The sequence below is a fragment of the Amia ocellicauda genome, chromosome 10 (assembly GCF_036373705.1).
Source record: "Amia ocellicauda isolate fAmiCal2 chromosome 10, fAmiCal2.hap1, whole genome shotgun sequence".
Lineage (NCBI taxonomy): Eukaryota > Metazoa > Chordata > Actinopteri > Amiiformes > Amiidae > Amia > Amia ocellicauda.
The window spans coordinates 4,003,739-4,023,272 of record NC_089859.1 but is presented as its reverse complement, the minus strand read 5'-3'; the positions used below and the strand labels follow the sequence as shown (position 1 = coordinate 4,023,272).

Genomic DNA, 19,534 nt, shown 5'->3' with positions numbered 1-19,534 from the left:
ACTCCATAAAGCACATCAAATTATAGTTTATTTCACAGACAGCCCCAGTATTAGAACACAATGTTATAATATTCTGAATCTTCAATTCGCTTCAATTCCACACCAAAGACTGATCCTCAAATTGGAAGCTGTAGGCATTCAGGGTAATGTAAGTAGATGGATTATGAACTGGTTGATGTCTAGGAAACAGAGGGAGTCGATTAGACGAGTTGTGTCTAACTGGAGTGAGGTTGTTAGTGGAGTTCCACAGGGATCAGTACTAGGGCCTTTGCTTTTTCATGCAAGCAATAAAAATGTCCACTATAATTACACTATGGGAGGAATAGAACTGGAAGAAATAACGCATAAAGAGTCTATGTGGACTCCTCACTCTTCCCATCCAAACAATGTGGGGAAGCAATAAAAAAGGCAAACAGGATGTTAGGGTATATTGTCAAAAGTGTAGAATTGAGAACAAGGGCAGTGATGTTCAGACTGTACAATGCACTAGTTAGAGCTCATCTGGATACTGTGTGCAGTTCTGTGCTCCACAGTTCTAGAAAGATATCGCTGCTCTAGAGGCAGTTCAGAGGAGAGCAACCAGACTTATTCCAGGTCTGAAGGGAATGTCCTACTGAGAGACTGAGGACCTGAACTTTTTCATCCTGGAACAGAGGAGACTACGTGGGGACTTGATCCAAGTCTTCAAAATCATGAAAGGCATCGACCACATCAAACCAGAGGAGCTTTTCCAGATCAGCAGGGACACACGCACAGATGGAAATTGGGCTTCAAGGCATTCAAGACAGAAAACAGGAGACACTTCTTCACACAGAGAGCCGTCACAATCTGAACAAACTCCCCAGCGATGTGGTTGAAGCTGAAAATTTGGGAACATTTAAAATCAGACTGGATAGGATCCTTGGATCACTTAGTTATTAATGGACACCAAACGAGCACGATGGGGCGAATGGCCTCCTCTCGATTGGACACTTTCTTATGTTCTTATGAGCCTGTAAGTCTGCAGTGTTACCAGTGAGCACTGCATTGCTGCACATTGAAATATTCCTCTGCTGTGGACTTGCAAGTGATGGCTTTGCGGTGCCTGTTAGCTGCCTATATTTCTCCTGTGTAGGTAAATGATTCATAGCACTGAGTTGTGAGTTGGCAGAAAAATGGGAGATTATAAAATAAAATAAAATGCATATTCATAATTATACATCTGAAAACAGCACAAGTCACACAACCTCACACAGCGCCTGTCATAGTAGCGGGAGGCTAATATAACCTCTGCCAGGGATAGAGAAGTGTTGTGTTAAAAATGATACCCACAATCATTTGGCAGTGCTTGTTTAAACCATGCAGGGCTCTATAGGTCAAACATTGTAGAATTTAAACACATTACAAGCTAAAAGTAAAAATAAACCATAACATTTCAAACTACAACACACAGAATGAAAGATATAAAAGGTATAAAGCACTCCTTAGGTTGTACGGAGTCAGTTCCCGAAGTGACTCAGGAGGTAATTTCACAGATGAGAAATATATAAAGTGACAGATAATAATAAGGGACTAGTAACCTCCTTTTAATGCGATGAGACCTGATTGTTCAGCACCCACACTTTGCCACGACCCACTTATAAATTACCCAAATAATACACAGAATTTCTGTTCGCTGCCCATCATACTCTCTGTTAGCAATCAAATTGATTCAGGAGGAAAGTTGGCCAATTAAGTTTTCTGTCCATTGGGTGCATGCGGCTCATTTCCGCTGATCTGTGCTCAGTAATTCCAATGAAGCAGGTTCATGTTTTACCGTGACTCGGCTATTCCCTGGGTATTGTGCGCCAGTTTTAATAGACCATTAAACAGTCAGACACAGCCGGGAAGCTTTCCTTCTGTTTTGGGAAGAAATGGCACATTTATGGGAACAAAAGGAGATCTAGTTAATGTCCTACCTTGTATACCTGCTTCTATCACTGAAATTACATGGATATGCTTTTTAATGTTTTGAACCAACCTGTCAGTTTGAGAGCGTGAATCCAAAATTAACAAACTGAATGTTTCGCTGGTATAATCAGTGGGGAACCTCAAAAGTATAATCGCTGTCATTGGTGGTCATTAGTATCACAGCTGCTACATAAATATTTTACAGCTGGACATGCTATTTTTAGCATTTTTAGAATTTTTAGTCCAAATGTTTTGTTTAGTTTATGTTCCTGGTGCCAATATATGATACAGAAAGTCTCTTCTTGCTCTCCAGCTTGATGATATGATTGATTTATGGGTCTTCACCTCTACTTAGGCTACACAACTGGGCCAGCCCTGCAGGTGAGAGCATCATGCAGTCTGCTTTACTTCTATAACAGCTGCAGATGTTCCCTCACATCCCCAATAAGAAACCATGGCCTTGGAAAGACCAAAACTCACCTGCCAATCACAAATTTCAGCAAAGACATTACATAGATGCAAGAATCTTCTGCCAAAGAGTTGCCTTCCATTGATGGAATTGTCATTGTCATTTAACCTAAACTACTTGAGACAGCAGAATGCATTTGATTAATTGAATGTGGAAATAAGTTAAGTTGTCTAATTATCTATATCTACAAAAAGCACATGTTAGAGGACAGACAAATCAGGTATCGCATCAATGCTTTTCGAGCAATTTTAGACCAATTACAACTAATCACTCTGAGTCCAAACCACATACTGATGAGTTTCAATTGGCGGCCACTACTGGCCATGTTCGGTATTGTCCATAAAAATAGTTTCTAAATTGAAAAAGTTTTCTTGTCTTTAATAACATGATTTCTGTGCATGCTTAGCTCTTGCTAAGGTTGCATTATATGAACATGAACACATATGCATAAAAAAATAATGTAGGGTCAATTTAATGTTTTGCATATAACTTTTTCAAATTAATTTCTATAATTGGCATGGAAAAGACTCAAATGTCTTTATTGGCAATATAGTACATAGTTTTCTGTCTGTGCTTTCAAAAAATGAAACACAATACTGTCCCAAAATCACACTACAGTGGACTGGTTTGAAAAAAGTTCAGAAAGGGGGGCTGGGCTGGACATGGCATAAAGTGAAGAATAAGTCCCAAACTAATTTAAATTAAAGAATAAAACAAGTGTTCAGCTCTCTTTGATGGACAGCCCTGTCTTTTTCTCTACAAATGAGTTTTCCCACCTATAACAGATGTCTGAATTACAAGACTGTCACAGGCAGCTGTGTGCATGAAAACACAAGCGCAACTGCATTCCTAATTATTCTAACTGTGCCAGATGGCGAGCAACCTGGGATTCTGCACTGGTCCCTGCTTTTATTGGATTTTACCACATGCTTTATGACAAGACGTGATAATGTGTAAAACTGGCTCTGCAGCACCAGGCTGAACATTTAAAATTCAACAGCCCTGAGAGTTTATAGCAGAGAACTGATCCAATTAATACTAGTAATGTGCATATTATTAGTCAATTAATGCTTAATGAGCATTAGTCCAATATATTCAGCTCTTTTCTATATCATTTTTAACTTCATATCATAGACTAAAAAAAAAACAAGTTCAATTTTTCCTTATCTATATAAATTAATTATACTTCTGTGCTCAATGCAAGGAAATAATTACATTACTTACTCCGACAAGAGGGAAAGTATCCGTGAACATTAAACAGAAGTCTCTGAATCACTGAAGCGGTTCTGTTTTGCACAATCTGTTGTTTGTGAAGCATCTATGATATGCTATTATGAAATGAATGCATGAGTAACATGTTTACTAAATATCAGCTTGACTTAATTAATTACATTTTCTCTGAGATTAACAGCAAATTATTCCTTATTATGTAACTGTCATGTCTGCTTGTTCACTGGATTTTTGTTTTTCTTTCTGTATAATTTTATTTAGGGAGGGTGTCATCCTTTATTAAAGAAAATACACTTTTTCAGCCAAAGTAACATACAATATACAAATATAAAACGAAAATATCTATGGGTCTACGGGAAGTTGCGTATGCAGCAGATTTGATGAATAATTCTGTACCTAAGCTGCTGATATGATATGCTGATAACCTGGGAATAGGTTAACTTCCACAGCAGCTGAAAACTCAGTGTCTTTTGCCAAAACTGCAGGTTCTAATTAACCTCCCAGCATTGGGGGTTATTCTCTTATTCGGACAACCACACTGAGCGTCAAGCGTCAAAGTGTGCCAAGGCACGGACTGCACTGAGCACAGGTGACAAGGGGCTCAAAGTACGGTGAGGAGGCAGTACTAATCACCCGGGTGGCTGTAAAATATTATGTTGCACCAGGAGAGCAATATCCCTGGTTGTAGCTGCAGCCACGAGCGGGACTAGAGCTTGTGGAAAGCCAGGAGAGGAGCCCCAAACCCGCCCAGAACATTGCTGGAGTCCGGGGACTCTACAGGCCTGCTGGGGAAACCCACGGCTCCTCCAAACAAGCTGTTAAGAAAGACCTGAGACTTTACAGAATCCCGACATCATGTCCAACGCCACACGGTGTCATGATACATATGCAAATAATACCTGCAATAACAACAAATAATAATAGAGGTCTCCAAGAAAAAGACCACTGGCACGGAGCCCTGTGCGGAGAACAAGCAGAATTATTAATAATAAAAACAATGTTATTAATCATTTCAGTTCAGCAATTAGATAACTGGTACTTAAAGCTATACAACCGCTGAGGGAAATAAAGAGAGCAGTGTATACAGAGCACTTCTGCACACAAATTGTGAGTCCTAATGAATCCCATAAATGGCAAAAGAGTTTCTGGGGGCGCTGGGGCAGTTCAACCAGGCAAGGTTTAAAAACCTGCAGTTTGAGGAACAATTAGCCACGAAATCTGCTGCATACGCAACTTCCCATTCACCACTGGGTGTTATTCTCGACTTGAAAGATAAATACATCAATATGTGTGTGTATATATTCTTCCACTTGAAATTGCCTTGATTGTATCTGTATTATTTCTAATCATGCCTGTTTTTAATCACTTAACACTGATGTAAATATTGACGTTTTCTTGAGTTTGAACTACCGCAATGAATACAATTATGGAGTTTACATTTTTTCTAACTAAATAACAAGTTAAATAACAATAGTGTAGTTACAAGTTAAATAAGTTGCTCTAATTTAATTTCACTCTTAAGATGTATCTTAAATTGAGTCAAAAGGTCATCAGTAAAGGCAATTAACAGGCCCTTCTGTGAACACATTTTCTTCATGCTTTTGAGCGACTGTTCTATTTTGCTGCAGAAATCTTTGTGTTTCAGGCTTTTCACATCTAATTGAAATGTGCCGTGTTATCCGCATTACGCAAAGAGACTTTACGACAGTCCCTGAAGCCCGAAGAAGAAACTGAACTAAAACAGTGTAAACAACAAGACTGACAGAGGGATTGTGGCGTTTACACAGCCAGCCCTAACTCAATTAGACTCTCACTGTCCCCAGGGTTATCTTACTTCTAACCAAACTTTGATTAGCATACATGACTTACTTACTGGCTGTGTAATAGGGTCTTCCATGGTTGCGGTTAAATACATAGACAAGAGAACTAATCAATTTGAAAAAAGATGTTTCTTTTTCAGCAGCCATTAATTGACCCCAGAAGCTCTCCAAGAAGTTCAAAGTGTCTCCTTCGTGTGTAGCACAGTTCACAGAGCCCAGCGTGACACGTCTGTCCTTGAGAGACTGTAATGCATCTGCTTGTTTGAATCGCAGCTTCATTAGCAGCATTAAGAAAAACTGACAGTCAGGATTACATAACAGTAAGGACACCCCGGACTCAGTTCTTTACCTTGAGATAATGCTGGTCCATAAGACAACAGAGGGGGTTTAACTGTCCCAATGACAACCTCCTTGTTATGTATTATTATTATTATTCATTATTAATATGAGAATTATCTACACAATTTCAGCTAAGATTTATTCGTTTTTGATTCCATTTGTGTTTCTCGTGGGAAGACTATTTATTTGCACGCACACCTCAGCTGAGCTTCACATGTTGACTAGTTCAATGAATCTGAAGGGAATTCAGAACTGTGCTGGAATTCGTTTTTTGATCTCAGTGTTACCAGTAGATTTCTGACTTTTGTGACCCTTAAACGGGCCTGTAATTTCACTTCTCATCAGCAGTGCTGTGATTAAACGTTATGTAACATGGACACAATTCAGCACCCAGTAAACGCTCAAGTAAAAAGTTATTGTTCAGCCAATAGAGGTGGGCAGGGATTGTACAGACATTATCTCTTCATTATTGATAGAAAGTTAGCAACTACTTTTCTAAGGAGCCTTTTTCTAGCGCCGGTTTTTTTTATTATGGCACGCTTCCAAGAAGACAATCTCCTGTCACCCCGTGAGATGTGTGCGCCTCTTTACAGTCTTTGTGCTCAAGGGAGAAAATTTACAGCCGATAAAACAAAACCCTCCTGAAGGGGTGAGGCACAGAGTCGGTGTGAAAGACATCCCCAGGCCAAACCATAAACATTTCTTACGATGCTTTTCTTCCACCGATGGTATTGCGGCTCATTTTTGACAACAAATAAATAAGTAATCACGATCTACAGCAGACTACCAGGCTTTTCTGTTTTTTTCGGGAAGACACCTCATTAAAAAACATAAAGGGACATATTGTCATGTGAGCTTCGGGCTCCGTGAGGACTGGAGAGACAGATGAGATACGGACTCTTCAATAAATGTTAAACAATGAAATGCTATTCACTAATTAAATAAACACATAAACCTGCCTGGGTAGACCAACATGATTGACTCCCAAAGCTTCAGTGTTGTCTGTAGCAATACTCAGCATGTTTCTTCACCAGGTATACATGCTGCTTTTATCGACTGCTGACTTGGCACGTCCTGATTTCCTTCATACTGTGCATTTCTACTGGCGTTCAATTAAATTCACTCAGCTGCTTACGCTGTGTTGGATTTCTACTTATTGAGCTTTCTTTCAAGTAGCTTGAAAACCCTCCCTGGGCTAAGTCCCACCTATATATCCATATGAAGAGATTTCCCACTTCTTTTTTTACATGTCACAGGAGCTAAAGCAGACTTACTGTGACTATGTACGAGCTCTATTAGAATAATGACTGCACTGCAAAGTCTGTGGTTTCAGTAAAACCTACAAACAGAAACTACACAAATACTACAGCTTTGAAGCGAGGCTTGAAGTAACGTACACTTTTTAAGTGACAAAAAGAGGGAGACTAAATTCAGCTGTTTTCATCTACTCAGCAATAGCCATGAAGCTTTCAATACCACAAATAAACTTCAACCCAATGCTGTGACTGTGAGTCCACAGCCCGGCTCGGAGTCACGTGGGAAGTCAGGGGAATGAAGGCCTCAGTACCGCCGTGGATCTCGGTCCTTCCCCGGCCGTTCCTCTGCACAAACAGCAAGTGGAAACCAGACGAGCCGTAATGACAGGCAGAGACACAGCTGTGATAACACACGTGAACCGCTGACATTGAACAGCACCATATGCTGCAATGTGATAGCGCTGCACTGAAATGGACGCTTCCGAAATGCAGAATCCCCAAATACCTTTTCTGTGCAAAGAAAGATCATGTTTGTTTTCCTCCTGCAGAGTCAGAATAGAATATCATAATTCAATACCCTGCAATTCTCTCTTAGTGTATATCCAATCTGTATCTAATATAACAATGAAAGTTTCATATTTTGTCATGCAAGTATACTTTAAAAGGGAATGGACGTTGCCTGTTTCAAATTTTAAAATGATAAATGATGAAAAAATATTTGTAATTTGTATTTCTTAAATAAATACATATATATATATATATATATATATATATATATATATATATATATATATATATATATATATATATTTCTTAAATCAATCAACCTGTGAATGCCGAAAACTATGAACAAATTACGGTGAGTTCAGCCTATTTTAAATACATTTCTGGATTCAGACTTTAAAACACAAAGATGGTTAAAATGGCGTGTGCAGTGATTTATTGCATTTAGTCCAAGGATCAATAATTCTGCATTTAAGGGTTTGAGTATGGAGCTATTAAACTGTACACATTATCATACTAAATGCTATTAAGTACTTAATTATATCCAAATTGATATGACTGAGAGACATGTAAAAACAAATACTTCAAATGTTTTGGATTGAAGGTATCATAAGTTGTACAGCTCTGGTGCAGATGTTGTAAATGCAAAGATTTTAATTGTCGTTTACCTAAATTGCACTGTAAGAAGAATGAGTTCATCTCGTTCTACAGGTTTGCCTGTCAGTGCCGCCAGTGAACGCCTTCTCAGATTCCCACTGTGAAATGTCACATAAACAAGAGTTTACAAGGCTGGATACTGAAGCTGTGAGACAAGGAACTAGATGCTTGACTCTGTCTTCAGTAATGGAAAACTATTATTATTATAAGAGTGCCTGCAGATGCACATCATTCATTGTGTAAAGTACTCAATTAACTGTAATGAACCACTGTTTAATACCTGCTAGTGTTTATTGTTTGATTTTATTAAATATTAAATACTCAATAATTAAAATAGCTTTGGAAGTAGCAAGCCACTTTTCAGAAGTAGCTTTAGCTTTAGCTGGCTACTTTTTTCCAAAGTAGCTTATAAGAACATAAGAACATCAGAAAGTGTCCAATCGAGAGGAGGTCATTTGCCCCATCGTGCTCGTTTGGTGTCCATTAATAACTAAGTGATCAAGGATCCTATCCAGTTTGTTTTTGAATGTTCCCAAATTGTCTCTTCAGCCACATCGCTGGGGAGTTTGTTCAGATTGTGATGCCTCTCTGTGTGAAGAAGTGTCTCCTGTTTTCTGTCTTGAATGCCTTGAAGCCCAATTTCCATTTGTGTCCCCGGGTGCGTGTGTCCCTGCTGATCTGGAAAAGCTCCTCTGGTTTGATGTGGTCGATGCCTCTCATGATTTTGAAGACTTGGATCAAGTCCCCACGTAGTCTCCTCTGTTCCAGGGTGAAAAGGTTCAGGTCCTCAGTCTCTCAGTAGGACATTCCCTTCAGCTCTTTTGTGTGTAGATTTAGCTTCCCCAGTGCTCGGAAATAGAGACCGATCACTATTTCTCTGCTGATGAATGGTAACGAGCTGAAGACAGTGTGGGCAAAGTTAATTCATGATGAGTGAAAGCTTATAAATATGACTCAATTTAAAAAAAGCTTTCAAACACAGACACAATAATGTTTTTCTCATTCTTTTTGTTAATTAAGACACAACATTATGTGTCTTAATTCAGTATATTGATCTGGTGCAAAATGTCACACTGACAATAATCTCTTATAATAATAATTTACTTCCGCGCTGCTCTCCTGCTTCCAGTTTTAGGGGTGATTACAACTGATGGAGGAGAATATCTGTAGCGCAGTATATAATAAAGCTAATGGGATTTAGGGAAAAGTAGGACATATTGAAAGTTTCTGATCTTAGTCATGCTTGCGGAGGTAACAGTAATTGCCTGAAGAAACCTATTCATATGAAAATCTGATTTCATAACACATATTCATATTGGAAGAATGACAAAGACTGTGTGAAGAAAAGCAGAATACAATTTCTTCGGAGCAGCTTTATGTTTCATAATAGTGAAATATGAAAGCCCTTCCCCAGTTTTTTGTATTTAGAAATGCTTTTATTTGGTTTAGACAGTCATACGATTTCATAAATTAGGTCACTGTTGTCGTCCCTGTCCCATATGACTTTTCGAAGTGGCCATACAATTGCCATGATGGCCGGGGGCAAACAACGCATGGGAACATGTTATTATAAACACACTTTTGAAATTGAAATGTTCCTGCTATTGCATCAGAAACTCAGATACACAGAATGAGCCGAGAGTCTCCGTTTCACATGGCGTGCTTTTCTGACATTACACTCAATTTTATCCGCAGGAGGGAATATAATGTTTGTGTTTTCATGAGAAGACCTGAGTGTAATCAGATGTCAGCCGCATTATAATGTAACGTTTTCTCTTCAGTATCACGATGACCCAAAACACAAGAAAAGCACAAGACACAATAATGAAGTGTCACCACATTTCCAACAATACCATTCTTGACAGGAAAATATCCTCTAGAAAACTGCTGGATTTTTAAAGCTAACAGACATTAATTTCAGGATGTGAACTATGCTTTTTACTGTGGATGTTGTCCAGGTCTGAGCTGCTGTAGTCGGAGGGTTGTGTGGTGGAGTAGGAGGGAACGGGGGAAAGTTAATTGTTGTGTAAATTAATCTTCTCTTTATTTTGTTGCGTTTGTGGTTGTTGATGATTATGATAATTTTCTGGTTGAATGATTGCTTATTTTTATGTGCAATCTATAACAGATACACAAGTCTCTTCTTGTCCTCAATGAGAGGCTTTGCAGTCCAGTGTTTTGGAATCCATGCCTTAGAGGGCTAAGACACTTCATGGATATAAAAATAAGTTATATAACTATGATCTTTAAACTTTAATAGTCCAAATCACATATTTTGTTGATGTCAAAGCCTCTCTGTTTCGGTATATCTCTCAAAATAAACAAAATCCAGTACGTGCCTAAAGTCACTGTTTTCCTTAAGCTATAAAGTCCCAACAGAAACAAGTGATTGTTGACATTGTGGTTTGGTGGCAGATGGTCCACCGGTGCTGTGTCAGTTCTCGAGAAGAAAACATACAAACAAATGACAGAGTAAATCTTTCCTGAATTATATTTAGTAAGGAATAACTGTTTCAATTACTTAATGTTCTGCAAGAGTCAAGCTTTCAGATTTATAAATCTGGTTACTAGTTACTAGTATACAAGCAAACCTTGTTTATTATACTTGTTAGGTGCTCTCCCTGTTGCTTTGAAGATTGTGTTGACCCATTATGTAACATAGTACTGGAGGGGCTCGAATTGTGCGGCAGGACAGCACTACACCTCCCAGGAGCTATGAAGCCACACAGAAGCCACATGAATCATTAATTGGAAGCACATGACAAGCAAAACTCTCCTGATTGGCCAGTGCTGGTATCAAAGCAGGAAGCAGGCAGGCCTTTGTGTGGAAGAGAGAAGGAGTAGGGAGTGTGCAAGAATGAAGTAATACTGGTGAAGAATTATTGGCTTCAAAGGTTGACTACTCTTTTGAACTGTTTGCTGTCCTTGTCTGGTTTTGATTTGGTGTGTGTGTAGAGAGGGACCTGTTTCACAACTTAGTTACGCTGCACTAAGATCTAGGTTTTTGTTTTCATTCACTCTGTCACTATAAATACTCATCGTTGCACCACAACCCCCTGTTTCTCTCTGTTTCCTGAGGCCCCACCTGGTCCAAGAGTCCAGCGCTGTGGCAAACCCCACAGTGTGACAATTATGACACGAAGATTGACCCAGATTCTGGCACTGACAATGATACAGAACAGATTTCCACTTCCCTACACAGCAGTGCATGAGGGCTGTGCACAATGACGTTTGTAATATGAAGCGTAAGAAACACAAACGGAATCAAACCCATCTTATGTATCATCAATGCCAATCATCTTCACTAGCTGTGTTGCTGTAACTATGGTTGAGTCTTATTTCCATGTATTTTATATAGTAATAATCACAATGTTTGTGTATATGTACTCTGTTGTCATCCAGGATATCGCTCGCTATTCCACGTTAGTGAAAGCTCTAACACGGCACAGGCACCCGGAGTAGCTCTTCAGGGAAATGATGGTACAGAAAGCTGAGAGACTATAATTGTGTCACATTGTGTAAATTGTTGACAGCAGTTTTCTATTTGTAGCTATATAGCACAGTCATGTAAGCTCCAGCCACTTTTTCTGTTTGTTTGTTTGTTTGTTTGTTTGTTTGTAAAGCTGTGTTTAGTTGCCTCCAGAAATTCTGCTCCCATCATTGCATGATACGCTTCAGCTTATGTGACACATTTCTAGTATTCAAATGTTTTTCTCCCAGAGCTGCCACCTCCTGTGCTTTTCAGGAATCGAGTATCTTTCTGCAGAAGATAATTACATTCGTACATGTGTGTGTTTTTCCTATGGTTGGCTGGTTTCCAGGCTGTGACCAGAGATCGCATCATGATTAATCAATCACTTATTTTCTCCAGATCGGGTGGGTTGTTCTGTTTATATAGGAAAACAGTGTGATATTAACTGAAAATGTACCAGATGGAATATTTGTATCGTTCCCATTATGGAAGACCTTTCAAATAGTGCTTCAGTTCTTGAGATGTGATGAGGTGAAGATGAGGGAGAGGAAATACTTTATTGTTCAATTACATTTGGCATATACACTACCGTTCAAAAGTTTGGGGACACTTAGAAATGTCCTTGTTTTCCACAAAAACATACATGACATGAGTTTGAATAGGAAATAGCAAAATGAATTGGAAATATAGTCATTGACAAGGTTATAAATAACGATTTTTAATTGAAATAATGTGTCCTCCAAACTTTGCTTTCGTCAAAGAATCATCCATTTTCAGCAGTTACAGCCCTGCAGACTTTTGGCATTCTAGTTGTCAATTTGTTGAGGTAATTTGAAGAGATTTCAGCCCATGCTTCCTGAAGCACCTCCCACAAGTTGGATTGGCTTGATGATCACTTCTTTCGTACCATATGAAAAAGCTGCTCCCACAACAGCTTAATAGGGTTGAGATCCGGTGGCCTCTCCTTTATAGACAGAATAGCAGCTGACTGCTTCTTCCCTAAATAGTTCTTGCATAGTTTGGAGCTGTGCTTTGTGTCATTGTCCTGTTTTAGGAGGAAACTGGCTCCAATCAAGGGCCGTCCACAGGGTATGGCATGGCGTTGCAAAATGGAGTGATAGCCTTCCTTCTTCAACATCCCTTTTACCCTGTACAAATCTCTTACTTTACCACCACCAAAACACCCCCAGATCATCACATTGCCTCCACCATGCTTGACAGATGGTGTCAAGATGTTTCCACTTGTTCTGCCCTACAGCGTTTCTTTTCCAGGTTATGTCAGCAAAGCTTCTCATCTCATATTAGCAAAACTGAACAAAATTAAATGAGACATTGTGTAAATTAAATATTTAGATTTGTGTGCTTAGTGCTGATCAGACATTGACTGGAGAAGCTACAGAATAGATCCCAAGAGATGGAAAAAGACTAGGAAGACAGAAGACCACATAAAAAGGTTGTTTTGTTTGTGTTTTGCATTGTTCATTTTAATTGTTCATATAAAAACAAGAGGTTAGTTTTGCATGTTATTGTTCATATTCAATATTCAGCAATTACATGTTAAAATATTTTACCAATATGTACTGTTAATTGGAAATCTGGAATTGAAAGGGTAAAAAGATGGGGGCAACATCTGAAAGCATGGTGTAGGTTTACTATCAGTGATTGTGAAACAGGGTAGATGTGTCATGATAACTAGAAGGTAACAAAAACATGTTGAAGCTACATGTTGAAGTATAGTTGAATAGATATTTGTATGTATGTCTGTGTCTATCTATCTATCTCTCTCTCTCTATCTATATATATATATATATATATATATATATATATATACACTCACCTAAAGGATTATTAGGAACACCTGTTCAATTTCTCATTAATGCAATTATCTAACCAACCAATCACATGGCAGTTGCTTCAATGCATTTAGGGGTGTGGTCCTGGTCAAGACAATCTCCTGAACTCCAAACTGAATGTCTGAATGGGAAAGAAAGGTGATTTAAGCAATTTTGAGCGTGGCATGGTTGTTGGTGCCAGACGGGCCGGTCTGAGTATTTCACAATCTGCTCAGTTACTGGGAATTTCACGCACAACCATTTCTAGGGTTTACAAAGAATGGTGTGAAAAGGGAAAAACATCCAGTATGCGGCAGTCCTGTGGGCGAAAATGCCTTGTTGATGCTAGAGGTCAGAGGAGAATGGGCCGACTGATTCAAGCTGATAGAAGAGCAACTTTGACTGAAATAACCACTCGTTACAACCGAGGTATGCAGCAAAGCATTTGTGAAGCCACAACACGTACAACCTTGAGGCGGATGGGCTACAACAGCAGAAGACCCCACCGGGTACCACTCATCTCCACTACAAATAGGAAAAAGAGGCTACAATTTGCACAAGCTCACCAAAATTGGACAGTTGAAGACTGGAAAAATGCTGCCTGGTCTGATGAGTCTCGATTTCTGTTGAGACATTCAGATGGTAGAGTCAGAATTTGGCGTAAACAGAATGAGAACATGGATCCATCATGCCTTGTTACCACTGTGCAGGCTGGTGGTGGTGGTGTAATGGTGTGGGGGATGTTTTCTTGGCACACTTTAGGCCCCTTAGTGCCAATTGGGCATCGTTTAAATGCCACGGCCTACCTGAGCATTGTTTCTGACCATGTCCATCCCTTTATGACCACCATGTACCCATCCTCTGATAGCTACTTCCAGCAGGATAATGCACAATGAGTTCACTGTACTAAACTGGCCCCCACAGTCACCAGATCTCAACCCAATAGAGCATCTTTGGGATGTGGTGGAACGGGAGCTTCGTGCCCTGGATGTGCATCCCACAAATCTCCATCAACTGCAAGATGCTATCCTATCAATATGGGCCAACATTTCTAAAGAATGCTTTCAGCACCTTGTTGAATCAATGCCACGTAGAATTAAGGCAGTTCTGAAGGCGAAAGGGGGTCAAACACAGTATTAGTATGGTGTTCCTAATAATCCTTTAGGTGAGTGTATATATATATGAGAGAGAGATAGATAGATAGATAGATAGAAGGGGGGGGTATCTCCTGCCACCCTGCTCCGTCTCCCCAGCTAATAAACCTCCAGGGCAGAGCCGTGTGCTGAGCTGTGTTTAACTAAACAACACCGCGTTGCATAACGCTGAAGATTTAAGTCTTTTTAAATGCCCTTCAATAAAGACCATTAACTCGTTTGGCTGAAATTGTGGAAAACATCCCGAATGTGTGGAGATCACGGTGTATTTTGACCAGTACTTTTGTCCAGCGGTTCATGTGCTCCACTGCTATGAAGGGGAACACTGTGTAGATGACTTCCTGTTACACAAAATGAATGCACACTTGAACTGAACCATACAAAATCGATCCCCGCTCCACGACTAACTATTACAAATGCTATCAATTGTCCTTGATGTCTTCAGTGCGTTTCCACTGTAGGCAAAGCTGTCACAGTTTGTTAGTGCAGCCAGCGGGGTTTCCTGCATCTACGCATCTGTCATTGTACACGGCTTAATTTTTCACTCTGACAAAACACAGTTGTTGCTTTTTTTATTGGTACACAACACTTCCAGATCAGATAATGTGCTCTATGGGCCCGACTCCAATTCTTTCATGTTTTATCATCAATATCATTGCTGTACTAATTTGCAATGTCTGTGAACAGTGAAGCTGCAGTTGACTTTGTGCCCTACCTCCTCGGAAGTCGTGTGGCAATTAATCCAGTGAAGAAATGCAATTATTCCAGGTTGGCGTATGAGATGTGCAATTAAAAATAAGCAATAGATCAGCCTTTTAGCTATTCTTTTATGAATCACGTCATTTGAGAGGTGGGGGTGTAAACCTATTGTAGCGATCTGGGACTGGGGTATGTGGGGTATGTGTTTGTGTTCAAGGGTTACTTCCTGTTATGCTTATGTAACTTTGGGGTTTAGTTACTTCCGGGGGTCAGGGGTTGGCCCTGCGTGGGAACACAGGGGAGCTGTGATTGGGGGAGCCAGTCACGGGGTGCAAAGTAATAAATAGGGGAGCCCCGGTTCCCGCGGGAGAGTTAGAGAGAACAAGAGAGTTAGAGTCTGTCAGTGAAGTCCAGTTCCAGCCTTAAAAGCCTGTTCGCAAATAAAGTTGTTGTTGGTTTGCATACTGCGCCTCCTCCGTTATTTCTGCACAGCGTGTTAGAACCACAACGAGAGCCGAGAAAAGCGATGCTCGTTACAATATGTTTTGAAAATCAACAGAAATGTATCTTTTGTATATATTTCATTCAATACTCTTAAGTACTTTCTTAAACATATCATTATCATATAAACAGTGTAATCATTTTTGTTTTAATTAATATAGTCACTAAACCCCAAAGTACATTAAGCTTATGTAAGTATCTGACTAATTACTTCCTCTTCTCTTTATTACTATTTCAATTATTGCTTTATTAAAATCAGTAAATTTGCCTGTATTTATTCTAATAACTGTGGGCTCTACGCATTATGGGACAGCATATTTGCAAATATAATCAGTTTGTTGCCACTTCATGGTCACCGACACAACAATATTGTTGTCCACCTTGTCCCTGAAGAGACCCATGATTATTCTCAATAGGTTTCCATCCATATGAGAAAACACAATGAAGAGATGAATGAATGCATTAATGTGCGCTGCCAGTGGGCAGTGATACAGAAGTGTTCTGTCCAAGTCTTACTTCACGGGGAAACAACTTGGCTTTGTGTTTCCTCCTGGTCGATAATTGAATGTATAAATAGTCAAGTCCGAACACGTTTGCCTGACAGTTTATGATTGCGTGGAGCCGTGTCTTCATTGACAGGGAATCTGCATTCCTGGAAGAACAGAGTCACGCTGCTTGTATTGACGGAGGATTTTAAGGAATTTAAATCTCTGGACACTCTTTGTCATATACATTTTTAGGGGTTGGAATTGGGGGGCAGGGGGTAACAGTAAAGTATTTTAAAGATCTTTTTCTACCAAAATATCTTTGAATATTAGAATCGCACTGCACTGCACCTGTGATTGCATTTGAACTTCCACCCTCAGACTTGTGCTCAGACTGGAATCCACACTCACAGACAGAGGTTTTTGAATTTGGTTTTATCAGTAAAGGGAACCATCTGACTCACCTGACCAGCTGCCAAGTTGAAAGTTCAGATTTGAAAGAGCTAAATCTGTTTACCATCAACTCTCTTTTAAAAGACCATCTATGTAATTAGTATGCCAATTCTTACATAAAAATGAATGAAAGTCAGTGGTCCTTCTTTCTAAGGGTTTATCCAAAATGATTAATGTATCAATTTTAGCATTGAAATTATAAATCAGTAACTATGTTACATAACTCGTGCTTTAAAAAACACAACACAAAAAACTGATCCATGTGAAAATGACAATTCCAATCCGGTCTTCTTTGTTTGCTAGAGGATTCCTCCTTCTATACAATGCAACCCTGTCAACTGCTGTGCTTCTAATTTGGCTGCCAAACTGAAGGTATGATTTGCTTCAAGCCAAAGAATCGCATTATGTATAAACAAACACATACAGTAATGGTTAATAATCCTGTTTTTCAATCTGGATTGCTACAATGTTGCCTACTGAGCTCTTGATGTGAGTTAAAGCTGTGATGAAGATTTTCTAATTTTTCCAGACTGGTACCTAGGTTGACGTCTCACTGCTTTGATGCCAGAGTCCAGCCGGTCGGGCCACTGCCTGTCTGTCCTTTTTAATATTGTTATGATTGACTTCAACCCACCAGCTGAAACCAGCAGCGCTTCCCTGTGTGATGAGCACAGCGCCGCAGCGAGGGATTACTGTCATCAGCCCTGGTTTGCCTAAGCAACACCGCATTTATTAGACAGATATCGCTGGGATGTTCCTCACACGGCACATGATCAAGATTACAGGCCAGGCACATTCACAAAATTGCTTTCAACCCCTTAGACCGTGATCGGCAACATCATTTGAAAAATAAAATTTGAATTATGATAAACAAAGTGTTGTTTTTTTACTTCTTTAGAATCGACAATTAATCAACTTGGATCATCCCTCCAGCCCTCATATAAGACTGCTTTCAGGCCATTCCCTGTTGTGGGGGGGCAATGACAATACAGCTGACTCTCTGCACACAGACACAAGGGTCACTGCTGCTTAATCAGCTGTGGTCTTCAGGCTTCAGTGACTCCCAGCTCAGCCCAGCAGCGTTCAGCTGGTCGAGGGCTGATCTGAGAGGAATCCCGGTCACCGTTAAATATGACATCATCACCCAAATCTCAGCCAGTGACGTGTGACCTATAGGACCCAGCTGCCCTGAGCGGTGACTGTTACTGATCTAAGCACTTTGAATTCTTATCATCTACCACAGAACCCTATAAGACCTGTGTCAGCACATGATTGACATCTACTTTACAACTACAAAGGATGCATTATAAGTAATCAAATTGGACCTCAAATTGGACAACAATGTTGCCTTTCAGACTCTAATTGCAGACTCTAACATCTGTGGATTCTACATCTGAGCTTGTGTGTATAGCGCCCTGCTGAAGCAGAAACATCTCCTGCCTGCTATTCTCTCTCCAGAGATCTTGACGTCCCCAGTGTCTCCAAGCGAACAGAAGTTTCCCCATTTGTTTTCTCAGGGAGTAGAGGGTTAACTGAACTGAGGAAAATAGAAAATAGCTGAAGAGAATTCTGGCTTCATGATGGCAGAGGCCGAATAAAGCAGGTGTGAGGCAAATCCCTGAATCACCCAGACAATGTTGAATGCCTTTTTATTTATTATAAACAACATTGGCAGTGGCAGCACTTCCCCTCTCTGTCTGCCTGCAGACACACGTGTCACGGATGCTGGAGGTCTCAGGGCTGAAGCCTGGCAGTCTCAGAGGCTCCCTATCTCTCACACACCTGTCTGCCTGCGACTGCTCTGCTCCCTTCAGTCACGCCTGTGCGGTGTATTCCCAACCCCCTATAGTCTACAATAAACCCTGCTGGATGTACGAAACTCATCTCTGCAACTCATCTCTGAATCCAACATGAATATCAACGCTTTCTTCATTACAGATAACATAATATCACAACATGACAGTATTTTTAAACTCGTAAATTCCCCTGGTTAATCCCTACACCATCTGTAGTAAGCTGACTTACTACTTAATAACTTAACTAACATCATTTACTCTTTCCAGGCAAGATGTTGTTCTCTTGTTACACAATAAAATACTAATGCATTTTTTATTGTGTTTTTTAACTGTCAAGGATCCATGGCAAGGCAACTGGAATACTTCCAACAGGTTGGGGTTTAAGGTTTAATTGTGATGATGCGTCTAATGCGCAAACCATCATCAGACTAATGTTGAGACACTCACAGAAGAGTTGTAACCCAGTTTACATACAACACGTCAATAATTACTGCTCAACTACAGATAATTATTCAACATGTCTTCTGATACTGAACTGAACAGAACAGTACACTGTGGATTTAAACAGACCCTGCCATACTGGGTTTTGTTCCAACTGAGCTCTTAATTACATATGTGACCTGTATATTGCATTGTTTCTTTAATTAAGGAGTCAATTAAGCAATTAAGAGCTCAGTTGGAATAAAAGCCAGTAGGGCAGGGAAACTCCAGGACCGCTTGGAATGTAAAACAATGGTGAAGAGACATCATTTGCTGCTGTTTTTATAGCCAAAACAAGTAGACCATATGACTAGGGTCCTGCAAATGTAAAGGATGAATAAAAACAATATAACTAACCTGCAGTACACCTCAAGATGGTCTTCTAGCCAGTAGAATTAGACTGATATGAGGATTGATTAACTAATCAACACATGAACCACCGGCTAATTATTCAATAT

The 19,534-nt window shown here is 39.8% G+C and overlaps 1 protein-coding gene across 1 annotated transcript in view; it reads right to left on the bottom strand.

Moving 5' to 3' along the window:
- mtnr1c (melatonin receptor 1C) overlaps positions 1-19,534 on the bottom strand; it is a 79,570-nt gene that overhangs the window by 7,494 nt on the left and 52,542 nt on the right. The window lies entirely within an intron of this gene.